This window comes from Gossypium raimondii, chromosome 10, assembly GCF_025698545.1.
Source record: "Gossypium raimondii isolate GPD5lz chromosome 10, ASM2569854v1, whole genome shotgun sequence".
NCBI lineage: Eukaryota > Viridiplantae > Streptophyta > Magnoliopsida > Malvales > Malvaceae > Gossypium > Gossypium raimondii.
This window is the reverse complement of record NC_068574.1, coordinates 51362800-51376359: the sequence shown is the minus strand read 5'-3', so window position 1 is coordinate 51376359 and position 13560 is coordinate 51362800. Positions and strand designations below refer to the sequence as shown.

Here is a 13560-nt window from a genome sequence, read left to right as displayed (position 1 = left end):
TTCTCGAGACAAGGATATTTTAAGAAAAATAAAGGAAATATTGAATGTTTGAGATTTTAGGAAATTGTGCCCTAACGTATTGGACTGCGATTTCTTCATAAATTTTAAACAATTAGATATTTTCTTAAATTTTATTACACGAGTTTTCTGGACTAACTCATCTTGAAGAGAATAAAATGTTGTGCCCTAACGCATTGGGTGTGATATTTTTCTTTTTTCTCAAAATGAGAAAGTCTTAATAAATAATTTAATTAAGGATCGCATTTTTTTTAACTCTCGACTTGAAGACATTAATTAATCAATTTGGTACCAATTTTTGGGCGTTATGAGGGTGCTAATCCTTCCTCGTACGTAACTGACTCCCGAATCCGATTTTCTAAAACTCGTAGACCAAAGCTATTTTTTTAGGTGATCCAATCACACCTCAATAAAAGATTGGTGGTGACTCCCAATTTTTGTTTTTTTTAAAAGTCGACAACTAAATTTTTGTTTTCATAAGAATGGTTTCGACAAGGAAATTCCCAAGACTTGGTGAGCTCCTTACTGAGAATTGCCCTGTGATGTTGGGTAGTATACCAGAATATCTTCATTCTCCGGAGAAACTCTGAGAAAATGATTATTTCAATTCAAAGCTTTCCAAATGCTGAAATTAAAAGGTGCGAAAAAGTAGAGTATAAAGGTTTTGCAGATGATTGCTTATTAAAAAGAGTCGCTTTTTCAGGTATTTCCAAATTTACTTGTACAACAAAATGCCTAATGTTAAGGTCAATGGATTTACAATTACAATCTGCTTATGGAAATACAAGCATATTGAATCTCTATGTGGGTTTTGCTTTCTTCTGGCCTACAAAATAAAGGACTAAATGCTTTACGAAGAGGGTTAGTTAACTTGTTTCTCCAAGAGTTCTAAATGTGACCATATATCTTAAAACATAATTTGGTTGGTTGAATTAGTAAATTCTGATTCCCACATGAAAGCTCAGTTTATTGAAAGAAAAGAGTAAGAATCAATCTCCCTACTGATTCAACAATTACTAGTCTTCACTATTATCTAATTACATCAAGATATAAGAACCCCTCCACCCCCCCCCTCGTGCTGATGTTATATATTTTTCTTGTCTTTCATATCATGTGTTTACTGTTTGCAGAGAGGGCTCGTGGATGTTATTTTTGCATGGTTAGATTTGTTATCTAGTATCGTAGCTTGCGGATCTTTGGCTTGAAAGTCGGTCTCTATTGGGCGAAATTCTCAACTTTCTCGTGTTTTGCAATCAGCTGTTGATGATAGGTAAGTAGAATTATAAGCTCATTGTGATCAATAGTGAAGCTTCTTCATGAACTTTGAGTTTTACCCATAAAGGGAGTTTCCACGTAAAAATTATGCCGTAAACAGATACTTTGTAATTACTCTTGATTGATTTAGTGTTTTTGGAGAAAATTTAGTGTTATGGCATCATAATTACCAACTAACTAAAAGGCATGAAAATAAAACACCATCTTGAATTGTCAAACCAGGTTAGCCTGGTCGTTCAATAGTTGCTTCAACTCCAAATAACAAGCATCATCAGTTGTTTCAGCCTCTTCTATTGAAACTAGTGCAGCATTCTATGAAAATCAAAAGAAAAAAGAAATATAAAACACCATCGGAAGCGATAAACTGCAATTATTTATGCACTAACTGCAATTATTTTAATCCTTTAACTCAGACAAGTGAACCATTCTTGGGATCACTTTATGCGACCTTAGGAATGAGCTCTTAAGTTTGAAACTTTAAAAGTCAGTAAAGTAGGTTGGAGAAATTGTAATTTTTGAAAGCGTTGAGGTATATCCTTGATTGGTAAAGGTGGAGAGTTGAATCATAAAATTATAGTTTTATATTTTACTCCACGAGATCTTTACAACGGTATATCATATGCTCAAAATAGTTAAATGATGAATGAGAAATTGATGCACAAAATAAGCCATTTGTGAATATTTGTTGAGAAAAAGAAAAGCTTATATCCCACATTGATAAAATACCAAGTGTGAGATATGTGTATATATGAAAACTCACTTAAAAGTTATTAGATGACCAAACTTGAAATCTTATTTTGCATGTGGGCGAGATGCAAAATGTTTGGACGGTTGGGCTCAAATATGGATATTTTAGTTTAATATGAATTTTTTTCTCTCAACATTCCAATCAAATTGATTTTCAATTTGATTTTATTCAAATTGATTCAAAGACTCTTTTAATGCAGATTTATATCTTTATTCATGAAAATTTATAAAATTCCTCGACATTGAATGCTTACAAAAGCCTAAAGAATATTGTAGAATTCCTGAGAGATACAACGAATTTATTTCTCTCAAAATTTCTTTTCTTTTTCTCTCCAATTTTTCAAACGTTTCGACGATAGAAGAATGCAACGTTTGTTCGTTGATCACTGCAGAGGTATTATTGCCGCGATCATTTTATTGTTGTATCTTAAGAGATAGACGATCAATATTTCTCTAAGTATCATAGGAGTGGCTGAATCTGTCTTAAGAAACTGTGAAAACAGGCCTCAACATCTAGTAAAACTCGATTCCCTTATTGAATTTCTGGTTTTTCAAAATCTTGTTTATTTAATTGTTTTCAAATCTAATATTTTAATTAAATATAAATATAAATATTAATTTAATTTGTATGTTTAAATATGATGTTTTACATAAATATAACCATTTGTTTATATTATTTGTTCAAATCTTCTATTTAATATAAATTTATATATTTATATTTATTCGCTAACATGTTATCTAACAAGATAAACAATATATATCATATGCGATCCATTATTTCCTGTACATTTTTAGAAGGATAAAGCCGTCTAAGGTTCAAACCAAACATCCCACACTTCAAGCACAGCAACCTGTGTCACATTTTTGGTAATTAATGCATCTCATTTAGTTGAATATCGTAGTAGTGGGAGCATTTCGCCTACACTTTTCGATTCTTAAAAAAGGTAAGGATTGAAGTATTTACAAACAATTGCTCTTAAATATAATTTAAGTTTAAAAGTTATATTTTATACAATAATTATTTTAGAGCATATGAAATGATAAAAATATCTTTTAGTAAAAATTGAAAAATCAATTAAGCTATTATAGAAAAAGTGCACTTAATTAAACTTTTAGAAAATCAATAAAATCCTTTTGTTAACGGAAATCATTATTAATTGGTTTGATCGTTAATAAATGTTAATGAAAACAATGAAAAGTTGGCATGTGGCATGCCACATATTTAAAAAATAAAAAATCTTAAAACTTAATATATTTTTAAAATAAATGTTCAAATTAACCTAGACAAATACATGTCTATATTCATTTGAATATGGCAAAATTCATTTTGAACACGATTATTAAAAATAATGAAATATTATCTAAAAATTATAAAATTTTATAAGAGTAATTCAAAATATATAAAAATTATAACAAATATAAAAATATAAGAACATACAAAATCATAAAAATAAAATAATCCCAAGAAAAATTGTTAAAGGAGATCTACATAATAATTATTCATATGAACTGTGATTACATGGAAAAAAAAATACAATGACAACTGTAGTGACCTGCCTATCATTGCTTTGCTCTCTTATGGCTTCTTCAACGTTGGATTTGTCTCAAACTCTGTATAAGCCCAATTTTAGCCCGGGCCCAACACAGTCAAATCAAACCAAATAAGACCCAAAATATCCCACCGACCCAATTACAATAACATACCCAGGGCCCAAAATGGCACAACCCTAGCCCAATTCAGCCCCACAACCGGCAGCCTCAGTGCACCGTACATCTCCTCGTGCCTTCGCAGCGCGCTCGACGCCCGAAGCACGACCGGTTTTGCACCAAAGTGGTCTGGGTTATCCTTCCAACACCCGTTGACCTTGCCCAAAAACTTGCAAACATGACAAATTGATAGAAGAAAACAAGGGCAAAAGAACAGTAGAATACAGTAAAAAGAAAACAGCATAGTCGGCTATAAAAGCCGAACTAAATGTAATTGTAGGAAAGGTTTTTTTCTGGATTATTTTGGTGAACAAGAAAACAGAAATCAAAAAGGTTGAGATTTACCCATTCATACTCCTTTTAATCTATTTTTATTTTCCTTTTTGTGTTCATCATTTACATGCAAAAACAGAAACGAAAAGAAAAGGGAATAATCGGACAAAAGCAAATCTAAAAATCTAAGAAAAGACCCGATTCCAATTCTTTTTCGATTCGCTTTTTATCTTCTTTATTTTCCTTTTTATTTTTTATTTTTTTTACTTGTTTCAGTATTCTTTTTTAACAAAAAGGGAATTAAAAAAGGAAAAAGGAAAATACCTGACCGCCTCGACGAACTGGTGCCGGAGTCCCACCTTGGCCGTCACCGGAGTTGGGCAGAAAGGAGGTGTTTCATCCTTTTTCTTTTTCGGTCCTGCGGTCGAGAAGGCTTAGCCTTCAGGGACGCCGTGGAAGGGAGGCCGAGAGGCCGTTCTCATGCGATTCCGGCCATTGACCATGGAGGCGGCGATGAGGGCTTAGGTTTAAGTTACCGAAATGAGGGAGGGGAGGGGATCCTTTTCTTTTTCTTATTTTTGCGGCTGAATGAAGCTAGGTTAAAGGGGGGGGGGGTTAAGACTTCAAAACGGCGCCGTTTAGCCCCATGACCCGCATGCGATCCGACCCGCTCCAGGGGGATCCGCGCGTTTGCATGAAATGGGCTATTTGCGTCTTTGATCCATCCGCTTTTTTATTTATTTCGATTTTGTCCTTTTGCTTATTTATTTACTTTATAAATTCGACCCGTGAGTTTAGCTCCTGTTTCGATTTGGTCCTTAGACCATATGCCGCCCTTCGGTTAAAACGCAGCGTATTGAGACTGGGACATATTTCCTCGCGAGTCCCTCATACTTTGAACGCACTTTATTTCCGTCCCTTACGATCTTTATGTATTTGCAACTTAAAACCCCAAATATTATTTTGAAATTCAATTTAGTATTTCGCATTTTTTTATATATTTCATTTAATATTGCTATGTTTAATGTTATTTATTATTGTTCTTTATTCTGATACATTTTATATTTCATTCCAGAACCTTGCTTTATATATATACGCACACACATATACTTACATATTTTTTAATTTTTATATATATGTACATACTTATATATTTTATACTTTATACTTTATATATGTGCACACTTTTTATTTTTGTAAGGATATTCACACATTCATATTTTATATTCTTATATAATATTTATACATTTTAAATTTTTTTACATTTTCTTATATGTGCGTGTACATATTCTTTTTGAGTTTATATAAATATATATGTGCCTACTTATGTATATATTATTTGTATTTTATACTTTTATACATACATATTTTTATTTTAGTAAATACATATACATATATACACATATTTTAATTTATGTTTATATACATATATATCTCTTTGCATTTTCATTCGTGTTCACTATTTATTTCATTTTCATTATTATTTTGAACAAATGTTTTAATTTATTTGTTTGTATACATTGTTATTTTATATGATTGTAGGCTTGACTTTTATTTATTATTGTTGCTATTGCTCATATCATTTTATACTTTTGTATTCATTAAGATTTTGCCATGCATAACAACAATGTAATTTGCTTTCACATTTTACTACGACTTCGTGTTTTTATTTCACTCGATATAACAAAATATGTTTTAAAATGGCAATTGTGTTCGTTTTGAGAAGATCGTACCTAACTTACTGGGTTTCGATTTTCACAATAAATCTAAATCTACTGAATCTTTTCAAACTCAAGTTTTAAATGATCTCGGGAATTAAGAGAAGATCGTGTCCTAACTTACTGGGCATGATCCCTTTCCTAAACTCGAGATAATAAAATATCTTTTAAATAAATAAAATTTTGGCATTCATTCGCGTATCGGAAATTCGAGACATCGTGTCCTAACTTACTGGATATGATTCTCTTTCTCGAATAACGTGAAACATGCCATTTTCTTGAAAATTTTCAACGTTTTAATACAAGGATCGTATTTTTAAAATTCTCCAAAGTTCTCAATTTTCGACATTAAGACATTAAGTAATCAACTAGGTACCAATTTTGGGCGTATCGAGGGTGCTAATCCTTCCTCGTGCGTAACCGACTCCCGAACCCGTTCTTCTGAATTTCGTGGACCAAACTTGTTGTTTTAATAAAATCAAACCGTTCATTAAAAACAACCACTTTTTGAGGTGATCCAATCACACCTCATAAAAAAAAGATTGGTGGCGACTCCCTTTTTTTTCGTTTCGTTTTCAAAATCCAAGTCGACCCCGTTTTCATCAAAAAAATGGTGTCAACAAACTCCTTTTTTTTTGTTAATAATAAAATGTATGTGTTAAATATTAGAAAACACTTGACAAATATGGAATGGTAGAGTAATTAGATAAAATTGGTTCAAATATATTAAAGGTTTCTATACTCTTTTAAAATCAATACTTACCATAAAAACTAGCCGTTATAAAAAGCTAAGTATCGATATTATGTCTCTCTAGTTTGTTCTTTGGCTACTGACTTGCAATGTGCTGATATCAATACTTAAACTCCAATTTTCTTTAAAACATTTTAAACACTTTGAAACAATTTGGAAATGGTTTAAAAGCATTTGAAACATGTTTTGAGTATTTTAAAAGCTTTGGAAATGTTTGACAATATTTTAACTAAATAACTTAGAAATAAAATTTATCTTAAATATTTTTATATAAAAAGCTTGTGCGTGTAACAAAATAAATTAATAGTTTTAAAGCTCAATCATTACAAAGTAACAAATTACAACAAAATAAATCTAATGAATTAAAAGTATTTTGAGGATTGATATAATTAAACTAAATACAACTTAAATAATTAAAAAATACTAATTACTAATATGAAATTATCTAAGGTAGCTATAGGAAGAATGAGTTTAATGAAGTAAAATCAAACAATAAAATAAACAAAACGAATTACAAAGTAATCGAGTTGCTATGCTAGCGGTGAAGTTAATCTTCAGTTAGTTAAGATGGTCATTGATGATACTTGAGTTGTTGTACAAAACTCCTAAGTTGGTGTATAGTTTTTAGTAATTAGTTAAATTCATCGACACTCACTACTTAAGTTGGTGTATATATTATAGGTGGCTTCACAATTGATGTTTATCTTGGTAAGTTGGGTAACTATTCAATTAGATCACTAAGGTTAAGTTAACTTCTTATCCTACTTTCTCTCGATTTATTCCTTATCTATACCAATCTTTCATATATCTATACCAATCTTTAACCTACACATTCACCTACAATTACTTCAGGTGATTAGTTCATATCCAAATTTAAATCAAACATTAGTTAATAATATAAACTAATAAGAACAATAATAGAGAAGATTAAAGGGATAAAGAGAAAAAAATTATTGAATAAAAACACATTCCTTAATTAAATTTGAGAGTTGATTGAATTCGATGGTTAATAACTACAATTACTCATGCCAACTATATATCGTGAATGGCTAAATTGTAAATATTTCATTTTAGGTTTGCAACTATGGCAGTTTTGAAGTTTACTCTTATATATATTGCTTGGCTATTATATATTCATTCAACTATTAAGCAAGTGGCTTCTGTTGCAAGTTCTAGAATCAAACTTTAGACGGTAAAATATTATTGAGATTTTTGCATTCTTAATTTTTATTTGAGGTCCAAAAACCCAAATTCCAACTGCATCTGGAATGTCGTAATTTCTCTCTCTTGCTAAGCCCCTATTAAGCTAAGGGTGCAAAGGCTACACTTTCAATCAGAAGTACGTATCCAGAAGTTTATGATCTGGTTGGTCTCAGTATAGAGACAGTGGGTACGAGAAGAGTAACGAAGTGCTCGAATATTCAATGAAATGACAACATTAAGCAAAATGCTGAAACCCCTTTAAACTCCATTCACCAAAGCTTTGCATTGTCTTAGTGGGTCTTTACAAACGTTGTTTCTGCAAATAAAGGAGAGGTCTCTTGATTTAATGGCCACAATTCTAATCATTTTTGTTTCTGAAAATACAAATATTATTCTCTTCTAGATCTACTTAACCTTTGATTGTGTAGGCATATACTATATCTTAGGAAATATGCTATCTGTGTCATCCAATATGTCTAAATCCTTATGTAGTTAGAGTCTAACAATGAATGGTAAGGGCCCAACCTGTGTCAAAAGCCTTACATTGTAAGTCTTTTATAGTTGAGTGTGACTTGCATTATTGTTAGATTTTCAATCTTATGGTTCATTCTATCCTTTGGACTTAATTCCATCTAAGTTGGATTTGGATAAATTAATTTTTACTTTATATCAGTATGCTTGATTTAAAATCAAATTTATTTTGTTTAAATTTAATTATAATTTTTTAATATTTTATAATATATAAAAAATAAACACTAGCTAATGGGCATAGCCATAAGCCAAATTTGCTTTTAAAATAGAATTCAGTTTTGCCAATTTGAGCAACCACTTTCCTTTAACAAGTAATGGTTATGATTAAATTTTTTGGTCTTCTAAGTTAGTATTTTTGTCTATTCTATTCAACAATCCTTTCTATTCCTTTTCATCATATATCAATTAACAAGAGTATCAAAACTCTTACGATGTCTCACAGTTCCACAACAAAAAAATTAATCATTGCTATTAACGATGAATATCTTAACTTCGACCCCAAAAACCTCTCAGGTGTCTATCTCGCTTATCTTAGTGTACCTTATACACTTATTAGACTCCCCATCTTACAAACTAACTTCTGAAATACAAGATGTTTATAATCAATATTGGTTTCCATATGCAAGAAATGATTTGATGTAGGATGAGAAGAATGTATATCAAGTTTGATGATTCCCAATATTGCGTTCTTTTTCTTTCTCGATTTGTTAAAATGTTATCACTATTTTTTTTTAACAAAATTTTATTGATATTGTTAGAGTTGTGTGATCCAAATTCTAAGAGATTACTTGCAAGTTAAGTTAAGCAAAGTATATTTTCTTTCTAGAAGATTTAGTATATATTAATATAATATATTTAACATTTATTAGCATAGTTTATTTGATCTACTAATTTAGCCTATAAATAAGTTCTTTTACAACCTTAGAAAACACACCCATTAGAGATTAGAACTCATAACATTTAACATTTATTAGCATAGTTTATTTGACCTACTAATTTAGCCTATAAATAAGTTCTTTTATAACCTTAGAAAACACACCCATTAGAGATTAGAACTCATAACACATTTAGAGAATTTTGTGTTTACGTTTTGAGGGTACTTTGTTTTTGGGTTTTTCGGGGTTTAGTTTTTTGTCTCCATCTTTTGAACTTTTCGTTCTTTTGCTATTATAGTAAAATTATCTTTTCCCGTGGTTTTTTATCATCTTTGGAAGGATCTTTCCACGATAAATTTGTGTGTTCAAATTTTCAATTTATTCCGCTATTTTCTTTACTTGTTGTTTAATCGGGTCAATCCTGACAGATATATTTATCTTGGTTAAAAAGCATAGTATTTAATATACTATTAATGTACGAGTTTTATATATTATCAATGAATAAGGTTAATACATCTCATCACTGTATAAAATAAAAACTAATAATATTATTTTACACAGTGATAAGGTGTCTGCATAAAATTCAGACAATACATTAAATATTATCCGATTAAGAATACTTCATTTCTAACTCGATTTCAAAAACCTTAAAATCTAACCACAAACCCAACCCTAACTTTGACATGAATTCAAGACTCAAAAATCAAAACAAGATCTTAGGTAGGATACTTCCATCCTCAATACCTTTACAGATTCCAGTAATTGGATCCCAAAAGGTAATGCTCTTCATATGTGCAAAGCAAAAGCAACTGATATCTCACCTTGTGATAAGGACAATACAATCCCCAGCAAAGCTTAAACCAGGCAGCAAGTATGAAAGGGGGAAAGCTTAGGCCAAAAACGCCTCTGTGAACCAAACCCGCTGGGAAAGATGACGCCTTAGAGGTTTTTGAAGACCATTTCCTGACGTTCAATAATTATGTTTGAGTGATAAAAGAGGTACCAATTATGTAAGGTTCTGGTAGAACTTAAGGCCTTAACGCCTTCTTTTAATTATAAAAAAAATTGTATTAATATGATATAATGAATGATTTTAATTATATTTCTATAAAAATAATAATTAATTATCATATTATAATTTTATAATATCACCTAGAAAGCACCTGCCATTAAAACTAATTAATGTACACATCTATGCCATGATTTCATTTGACGTATGATTTTGTAGTGGTCGGCCATCTAATTATTCCGATATTAATCATGATTTTGGCTTTCTTTTTCCGGTAATCCAAGTATGTAATAATTATGCCACTCAAAATATCCTGTAATCCTAGTGAATACGTCTTTAATTACTGGTTGAGATCCTTAATGGCTTTAGCCTTGCTATTATTCTAATGGTTGAGCCCTTTTCCTGTGGGTGCAAACTTTTCTATGTCACTCAAATCCTGCTATCGAACACGTATCTACATTAGTATCAAATCGCACTAGTTTTTGTTATCCAAAATTCAAACGTATCTTTATTAGAAAAATCAAATGTATTTGATTTTTTTTTAATTTTTAAATATTTAAATTTAATATTATGCAATTGCATAAAAAAATATTTAATGTAAAATTGGAGTTAGACATTGGATTTGATGAAGAACAAAATTACAATAAATTAATTTCTCTCGTATGATCTTTTCCTTTTGTTACACAAACCCTAACTATAGAGACAATAAATTTTTATTAGTCTTTTTTTTTCCAGTGTAATCTACTAAAAGAGAATTAATTTATAATAATCAACTCTTAATTTAATACATCCTTCAAGTAACCAAATGAAGGATAGACTTTAATTTCTATTAAAGTAAACAATTTAATCATTTTAAAATGGGCCACTTGATTTTTAATTTAATTGGGTCAATAAATTTGAGCTAAAATCTTATGTTCTCTAATTTGACCCAATGTGATACAACATAAACTTTAATAGCACAAACATTAAGTGTGCATAGTAAAACATAATATTCTTCATTATTACCATATTATAGTTAATTGAAATTGTGAGTTATGATGATTGTATATAGTTTAAGTCACATATCTCCTTCCATATACTATAACATTACAACTCAATATAATAGGTCTTCAAGTAATAAACATATCACACTATGACCACAATAATATCTTATAAAGATTTTCTATTTTAAATAATTTCAAAAATTATGCATACACAATTCTAATAAACATGAAATAAAATTAATAAAATAAATGCAATAGTTGAGCTAAAAGTGCCATTATCATAAAATATAATCCATCCATACAAGTAAGACCCATTTTATGTACATGTTCTTTTAAATGTCATTGGTTGTAAGGCATCAGTTAATAAATATGCAGTTATGTGATCAATTCTAGCATGCTTTATAGACACTATTTATTTCTAAATTTCCTCTTTAGTGGCAAATACTTTAGTTCCATATATTTTATACCTTGGAAATATTTATCGTTCTTAGAGAAAAATATTGTTGTAGAATTTTCACAATAAATTTTAATGACTTAGTAATGGTGCTAACAACATCAAGTCTTGAAATAAAGTTCTGCAACCATAATGCTTGAATAGTGACCTCAAAACATGCCATAAACTCTACTTCCATCATAGATGATGTAATGGCATATTGTTTACCACTTTTTCATGACATGACGCATTCAGCAAGTAAAAATAAATAGCCAAAAGTAGATTTTCTACTATCAAGACATCCACCAACATTTGAATCCAAATATCCAATCACTTCCAACTGGTTAGATCTCTTATACACGAGCATGTAATTTTTTTTCATTGTAGGTATTGTAAAACTTTCTTTCCATCCTTTCAATAATCAATTCCAGGATTACTTTGATATCTATGAACATCTCTACTGCAAACCTAATACTGGGTCTTGTATAGATTTAAGCAATATCAAACAGCCCAAAACACAAATGTAAATAAATTATCTCATTCCCTTCTGTTCCACATCATTTTTTGGATATTGCATAAGATGATATTTGTCCCCTTATTGTATAGGAACAATTCTTACTAAACAATTATGCATATTAAATTTTTTTAGAACTCTTTTGAGATAGTTTTTTGAGGTAATCTTAACAACCTTTTTTACCTATCATGAAATACTACAATCTATACCATATAGAATATCCCTCCTAAATCTTTCATTTCAAAGCTAATCGAGAAAAACTTTTATCTCACACAATATGCGTAAATAATTTGCAGCAAGAAAGATATCATCAACATATAGAACTAAGAAAATAAACTTGCTCCCACTGATATTTTGGTATAGATACATTGATCAATATGTTTTCTTGAAAACCAAAAGATTTTTTGGTATGATTAAACTTGATGTAACATTGTATTGGCTTCTTGTGTAACACTCTTTGCCTAACCTGATTGACGAGTTCGAGCCATAGATGCCACATTTGTTGTCGAACCAACTGCAGTCAATTATGTGATATACAATCAATTACTCAAAACAGTTACAGTAATACACTTTCTTTTATTACTGTACAATAAATTAAGGGTCCTATACGAGCTTATGACAGCTCTTTTATTAACCCGAGAGTGAATTAGGACCAAATTGTAAAGCTTTCAAAGTCTCGATCTGATGTCGCGACTTCACCATTTTCTCGCCGCAATGTGGTCATCTTAGTATCTCACGTTACGATTACATGCAAAAGCTCTTCGTGACGTTACTCATTGAAATGGCGACGTTATGATGTCGAGAATCTGTGGTCGTGACGTTGTCTATGTTTTTAGCAAAGTACACATTTAGTGCCTAATTAAAAGATATACAAGCCATTCCTTAAGTATATTCATCCAATCCTTCACAATTACAAAGTCATTAATCCAAAATAATGACTACCAATTCAAGTATATACTTAACCAAACGTGTATATCTTTGAACACTAATCCAAAATAATGACTACCAATTCAAGTATATACTTAACCTATTAACCAACCATGCTATAATTTACAAACTAATCATTGAACATTTAAGCATATGCATATCCATCTCATCTATCCATATCACAAATCTTTCAATTCCAGTTAAAGCATAATCATTTGACCAATTGGAAACTATCAATTCAAGAATTTGACATAAGTTACTCAAAACCTATACTAAATTATATGACTTAACCTTTATCTTACCATTTCCAAGAAATTAATCAACTTAACCAATTCAAATAACTTAATCAATAGCTTAACATGCCATGCCATTCAAAAGAAGAATCTTCATTCATATATCATCGAACTTAACCAAAATATGCAATTCATAACTCCAAAACATATAGACATTTTTAGCATTTTTTATTAATAGTTCATGCAAATTTCTAGTGTTTTTATCAGATTTTGTAATTTTATTACATAATATCTAATTTGGAAAAAATCGAAAACACATCTCTATTTTTAATTATTTATATGCCTAAACTTACACAATTTTTT

The 13560-nt window shown here is 30.1% G+C and overlaps 1 long non-coding RNA gene across 1 annotated transcript; it reads right to left on the bottom strand.

Annotated features, from left to right (window-relative positions):
- Window positions 1–7937: 7937 nt before the first annotated feature.
- Window positions 7938–10110, bottom strand: LOC128033709 (uncharacterized). Its single transcript, XR_008189690.1, has 2 exons — window positions 9920–10110; window positions 7938–8008 (listed from the first exon to the last, which is right to left on the bottom strand). It is a non-coding gene; the product is annotated as an uncharacterized LOC128033709 (long non-coding RNA).
- Between the last annotated feature and the right edge of the window lie 3450 nt (window positions 10111–13560).